Genomic DNA, 7490 nt, shown 5'->3' on the forward strand with positions numbered 1-7490 from the left:
ATTGAATTGAATTGAATATGTCACCATAACGGTTTCTCCATTATCCATGATATCTACCCACACTTTTCTTTCATTCTGACCTGTAGTTCAGACTCCATCAGATGCCAGGCAAAGAATTAAAACCCAGCCGTCAACCCAGGAGGGCAATTCTTCTCAATCCCATGCCAGGTGAGAAACACACACATATATACCTAGGCAGACACATCATGCCAGGTGATCTTAGTGATGCCAGCGGGCTTCCCTAATGCAGAATTAATTTTTCCATCACCGGGCACCGCCCCATCTTACCCACAATCCACCTGGCCTGGCTGTGTCCCATCTGCACTGGCTGCTTCATTTAACTGAATGGGAGCCAGGAGAGGGGATCGCTGGGAAAGCTACCATATGGCCTGCTGCTGCTGCTCTGTACGATGTGCTGTGTAGCCTATGTTCCCAACTTTGATTAATAAATAAAGGTCTTTCCAGGCTGATGTTTGTTTTTGTGCCAGTGTAACATATTTCTAACTCATTTATATTGATGTATTTAGTGTGTACTGCTATGGTTGTTCTTTATGTACTTCACTAGGACCCCACAGAAAACACACTCTTCAGTCATGAGGAATGGACAAATCTTCCCTGGCTGTTTCTAAAGCATTCTGTGATGAACTTCAGCTCTATGTAGCAGTGTAACTCCAGTGTAAATGTTCCATCTGTGTGTGTGCATGCATGACTACATGTTTAGAAAGCCACTGTTTCAGTTAAATACAGTTGAACAGGCAAAGCACAAACCAGTCTGACGGTAGGACACACATGGATGCACTGACTACACAGTCAAGTGTGTATGTGAGTGTATGGAGGAAACATGTATTGTGTGTTACAACACTGGCCTCTGCTGACCAAAAACCTGAACTGCAGCATTGTTAAATCAAACAACTTCCAGCAGGAGCCTGGGGTTTTCTGAAAGAAGCTTTAGGGAAAATATTACAGGATTATGGTGGTAGATAGTTTACATCTATATAGCTTCTTTCCTTTTCTGTGTTCTTAGTCAAAGGGAACCAAACTTTGTCATGTAAAAGACCATTAAATTGATATGGTTCAAAGGCCCAAGTAAAACATTCTGGATTCCCATGCCTCCTAGAAAACCTGGAATTATTCAATGCAGCTCAAAAGTCATTGAGAAGTTCCAGAGTGGCAAAATTGGACAAAATATCCTGGAAAACGTTTTTAACATGAAACATAATTACAATCAGGTTGTTGGACTGACAGCCACAGCATAATAACTAAGTTTGATCAAGTGTTTGGTGTCAGTTTTAGAATAGACAAGCTAATGTATAATCTTCAGACATCCCTGACATGGTGTAACACTGCCACATCACACCAACCATCACATCATTGTTGAATGTGCCTTATCAGCATTCAAAGGTATTCCAATTGTGTAGCCCCGCACAATTAAGAATACACATGTGAACATGTGTTGATGTAAAGCCATTAAAGGCCTTAGGCTGCTTGAAGCAAATGCTTGTCAGGTCATTCAACAGTGTGTGAACTCCCCTTTGGGGACAGGACTTTGTACAGCAACTGGCCAGGTGGGTGGAGGGGTGAAACTTGGCAGGGTTTGAACTTTTGTCTCCAGCTCTCCTTTTCCTTGTTTGCACTTCCATCACATCATTGCATCAAGACTAAAAAGACACACAAAACCAAATTCCCTGAGAGATTGGGGAGGCAGTGGGATGCAGCCAGGAGGAAGGTATGGCGGCCAATCGAAACAGGAATAAACACCTTTGCCTTTAGGCATATTTGGACTACACAACATATCTTTTGAAGCATACTGAAGCTTAAATAGCCTGGAATTATCATGCATCTTGGGTGTGGACAGCTCTAATTATGTCAGTTTGAGTTCATTTCAGTCTATTATTACTGTCCTTTGGGCTGCTCACTACAAATATTTGACTATCCGTCAATAACTTTTGTTATGAATTGACACTATACAAATAAAAATTGAAGTGAAATGAATTGTGTCCTGCTTACACAATGTCACAGTGGAAGGCAGTAGAAGAGGTTGTACCACCGTCTAGTAGCCAACGTGGTGGGACAACGAACAAATTGTTTTTTACACAAAGAAAGAAATAACTTCATGTGTAACGTTTGGCAAATTTACAAGAAGGCCCAAATAATTAACAAAATTTATAAAGTTTCTCCTCATTCAACAACTCTCAAAACTGTGCAATTTTTTAAGGGATTCCAGGGATTTTGTGGTTACAGTTGAAACAGTGTGTTCTCAAACATGTGCTGCTTATCTTGGCAGGCAAGAGAGCCCAGAAACACAATTTGCATGACAGTGAACCCAATAGACACCATGTTCTTGTGTACTTACAGGACGTCAGTTGAGTTCGCAGTTCTTCAATGTGGCCAAGATATGTATCCAAGACCACCTCAGCAAGTGATTTCAGTGGTCGGATCGCATTGCTTCTTCGTTATTGTGTCCACTTGTGGCGCGATCACTGACATATTTGCAAGTGGGTGTACACAGCGTTCACATGCCTCTCTGCTTCCTCTCATGTCATTCATTAGAGGAATTCAGTCAAACTGCTGATATCTGACACCCTAGGGTCAGATTTCTCAGTAAAGGAACACATATCGTCCTACATCTGGATATGGGTTCAGTGCACTTTTAAGCATGCCATGTTTATCTTTCACCATAACCCACAAGATCAGTTTCAGTACAGAACCCACCGACCATGAAAACACTGCTGTCAGATGGCACAAGCCCACTGGAGCCCACCAAACAAAGATTGGCTTCGGTAAAATGGAAGATGTTCTGACTGCCCTGACATCTTTAATTCATAGTGGAAAAACATATTCCATTCAGAAGCAGGGCACGCTCTGGTAGATCTAGATCTAGCTCTCAGGGTGCTGTGGCCCATATTCAGTAGGAAGCCAACAGCAGACAGGACAGAAAGGAATTCATCTGACTGTTTTAACATACTATATTTACAGTATATCTGCATTATCTAACAATGTGTCATTTAGACATAAGGTGGTCATCTCCCCTATCCTGACAATCTTTCTGACGATACATCCTTCTTGTCTTCACAGCCATTTTTCGTCTGTAGTTTCTAAAAGCTAAAACACACTGGCTGCGTGTCATATGGCATGCATCAAGCACCGGCCTTAGCACAGACAGGAAACGCCGTGGTGTGTCAGTCTCCTGGAGCTAGTCTGCAGGCTTGTGCTAACAGCACATCTGCATCGATGACAAATACTCTTTGCTATCACGCCATCGCCTACAGCTAGAACAAATGTACAAGAGTTGGTGGCATAGTCCTCATTTAGCAGGATGTAACCTGAACCTTTTCAACTGTGAAGGCCAACTGTTTCATACTATAAATCGATCGTACTTTTAAAATGTCGACCATAAGACATTAGCTTAAAATCATGCATGGACACCTCTGTTTAACCTAGAGCAGATCTCCAAAGTTGACTCGCGAGGCAATGTACTTATCGCCATTATAACTAATCATTTCAGGTGCTGCAGGCGTCGGCACAGGTCTAGTAGCTGCCGTTTGGGGGTTATACGTAGAATATAATAGGGCCGACAGAAATCTTTCAGTGCTAGTGTGTTTTAGCCTTAATGACATCTAGTGGTGAAATACACAAAAGAAAATGTATGCATCACGTCCATATCTCCTTCTTTAGAAAGGAGGAATCAACTTGTTAGCTGTGTAAAAAGAGAATAAAACTATTCATGTGGAGGCTAACAGTTTCCAGACCTTTGTCTTGTACCTAAATATGTTTGCCTGGATGTGAGTACACTTGGTCCATCTTCTGCTGTGGATAAAACAAGACATTTGAGGACGTTACCTTGGGCTTTGGGAAACAGTGATCACCATTTTTCACAATTTTCTGACAACTTTATGGATCAACTAATCAATTAATCGAGAACATTTTCCTTAATTGCAGACCAGGAAGTTGCCAATACCAGAGGTAATTCAATGGGCACCCAATGAATTGAGATGTAGCGAGGGCCACAAAATATTCATCCAAAAAGGCGGTTGCATGTCTTGGCCATGTGTCTCGCAGCTGACTAAACTGAAAATTTGATGTTTTGATTCATTTCCTTCAGAATGTGCCCATTATTTTCCAGCTGCCATTTCTGTCTTCTGTGTCTGTTGACTAATAAAGAATGGTCAAAATCTGTGCAAAACCAAAACTGTTCTGTACTCACAGTATGGTAGATAAGTTATCAATATCATTTTGAATTAAGGTTGCATACACAGATTACATTATTTGCTGTCGTTTTGCTCTTATCAAAACATAGTTGGACAGCGGCAGCAGCAAAGTTGCAGCACAGAGTAGCAGCAGTCAGATTTCACTTATCAGATATTGATTGTAAGGAGAATTGACAAGAGATACGGGAGTACGATATTTGGGTTCATCGTACAGTTTTGAATATAATATGAATTATCTAAAAAACATGTCACTTGAGCAGGCAGCGTCAGGTTAATAAATGATATAAAAAGGGTCCCTTGAGGAAAAAGGTTGGGAACCACTGGTCTAAATGCTGCTGCCTAGATAAAAATGATCACCTCTCCCAGTTTCAACAACTCAGGCAACAAAAACCCAATCACAGTTGGTACAAATTGAATTATCAGTGATATTTAAATGAATGCAACACAAGTGAATATGTGCTGCAGCTCATTTCAGTGATCAGTATCAGTTCAGCAGAAAGACTTCCCAAACCACTCAACAGAATCAAGAAACAAATCAATCTCATTAGAACTGTTCCCACACAATGCTGATAATCATGATGATGGTATGGTGGTGTGTGTGTGTGTGTGTGTGTGTGTGTGTGTGTGCGTAAATTGGGTGGCCTATCTGTGCATGCTGAACAGCTTTGTGACTTGCCCTGTTATGTGAATAATGCTGACCTGCCAACTTTACCTTTACAGTCCTCGGCAGCAGCACTGCCAAACTGCTGCTCACATTAGCCCACAAGAGCACACTGAGTACATATCTTCTGGGTTTGTGGTTAAGGCTCACTGAAAATAATTGGCACATTAATCAATTATCAAAATAATCATTAGTTGTAGCCTTAGTGTATAGTAGTGTTTAAACTACAGTGTGTTGAATTGCAAATGGTTTTATGCAGTCAGATTTATGTATTATTGACTTTTTAAATCAAGTTTCATCATATTGGTTTTAACTAAAAACATTTATAATGAAAACCAACAGTAGGATGGTCAGTAGTAACAGTGGATATACATGTAGACTGATGTTTAAAAACATATTAAACATACAATGTTTTGACCTATGATCACACGGTGGTATAATTGGTATGGTCCTGTTGCCAAAAAACCTCAACGTGACCAAGAGTCTCTCCCCTGGAGAGATGCAGTCCCTGTTATTAGTCTAATTAACCAATCTTATAAATGATTTAACCTTTTTGACACAACCTGGTGCAAAGTTTACAAAAGTGATCAGTTTTCATTTTCCAACTAACGACAAAGATGAAAAGCTCCCTTGTCTTCTTAATAACCGCTGCTTGCTCCACATTCTCTCCCGATATTTCTTAAAGGTGTCTTGCCACAATAGTACAAGGAGCATCAATAAAATTACAGTAGATATCTTCATTCTCCATTTTGAGGACATTTTGAAAACAGTTTAATTTGGTAAGTTTGGTGAACTGTTTTACTAATTTACATTAGCATGTTCTCACGGCCCACCAATCAAACATTACTGTCGGGTCTAAAACAAATCTGTCCTAGGTTAGTATTTAGTCTCACAACTTAAACACAGCTTTAAAGCTCCAGTGTGTTTAGGAGGCTCTATTGTCAGATGCCACTAAGTCCTACACACTGGTCCTTTAAATAAGGTTTTATCACTTAGTGTTGAGATTTGCTGATTACAATGTCTGTTTGCCACTGACACCAAGCTATAATTTCTCAATAGCTTGGCCGCCTGTGGCTCAGGAGGTAGAGAGGGGCGTCCACTTATCAGAAGATGGCAGTTTGATCCCCAGCTCCCCCTGCAGCATGTTTTAGTGTCCTTGAGCAAGATACTGAACCCCAAATTGCTCCTGATGCTGTGCTGTAAGTGTGTGTGAATGGGTTAGTTTGTTACTCATGAGCAGGCCTGGATAGCAGCCTCTGCCGTCACCAGATGAATTGTGAAAGGGTGAATGTGGCATGTAGTGTAAAAGCGCTTTGAGTGGTCAGGAGACTGGACCTGTACTTGTATAGTGCCTTTCTATTTACCATTTACCATGTTATGAGCCTTTACATTGTGACACCTTTCCAGGATAATAAGAAAATCAGCAGGCTAGTAAATAAGGTAAATAATATATGTGTAGATAGTTCTCCTTATTGGATAGACGACTGGACTTCTCATTTTGTCTGGACGACGTTCCAAGATTTCGTGGTTCTGATGTTCATCCAGTTGCCTTTGAGTTAGTGCTCAGACAGTTTCAACATCCTTCCTGTAACTAATTTTATGAAAGCCTGAGTGACTGAAATGTTTACTTTCCTTCAGTAACTATCCAGGGCAGGGATATGCGGTAAGACCGTACTGGATCAGGGTTATATTCAAACCAACAGTGGGCTGAAACTCTGACCAACTCTTCAAAATATGGCTGCTTTGTCACTGACTGCTGCTATAGGCGCCACTGTTCTCTTTTAGAGTAAACTCAATCAGAATAATTGTTTCCACAAAAAATGTTCCGTGATCTCTAAGTGAACTGATGGTTTGAGGTTTGCTGCCAAGGTTCAGACCAGATCCAATTTAGCTCCAGCAGCAAACCATTTGATTCCTCCAGTAGATATTAATCTGGAATCTGTTGGAAATTACTTGTCACTTTGGCCCCTTTTTCACCAAATTAGTTCTGGTTCTTCAACAGGTTCTGTTCAAGATTCCTGGAACCTTGGTGTTATCTATTGAGCCAGCCTGTGTTTCCACCACTTTTCAGTGGAACCATAATCAGATGCATAAGTCCTATATTGATTTCCTGATTTACTTTAGGTACAGTGGTTCCAGTATAATTTTCAGAGTTTTAAGTATATTTTGATGATTGTCATAATATTGTGAAACAAATGAATTATTTTGGCCAGGAGATTTTCACATTGTTCTACATGGTACTAAATGGTGTGGATTTATTAGGCCCTGTATACAACATTTTTGCAAAAAACAAACAAAAACAAAACTTTTCTTGCGGTTTGACCTCTTTTTCACACGACAAGGCCATTTCGGGGGCCTGGAAACGAAAACCTTTCTTATAGTGCAATCTTTTGGAAACACCACCCTTACTGTTGCCAAGCACACTAGCAATACACCTGTCCTGTGAAAACGGTGACAACACGGCTCCAATTTGTGTATGACCATTACAGCAAATAGCCATGCCTCCAAAATATTTCCAATCAATGTTTTCTTGAGATTTGGATACCCGTAGTCCAGGGTCACTCTAAGTAAAACCCCACTTGTCGTCCGTCCAGACATTTGATAATATATATATATATATA

The sequence above is a fragment of the Morone saxatilis genome, unplaced genomic scaffold, assembly GCF_004916995.1.
Source record: "Morone saxatilis isolate NCDOM2014 unplaced genomic scaffold, NCSU_SB_2.0 Contig18, whole genome shotgun sequence".
NCBI classification, from domain to species: domain Eukaryota; kingdom Metazoa; phylum Chordata; class Actinopteri; family Moronidae; genus Morone; species Morone saxatilis.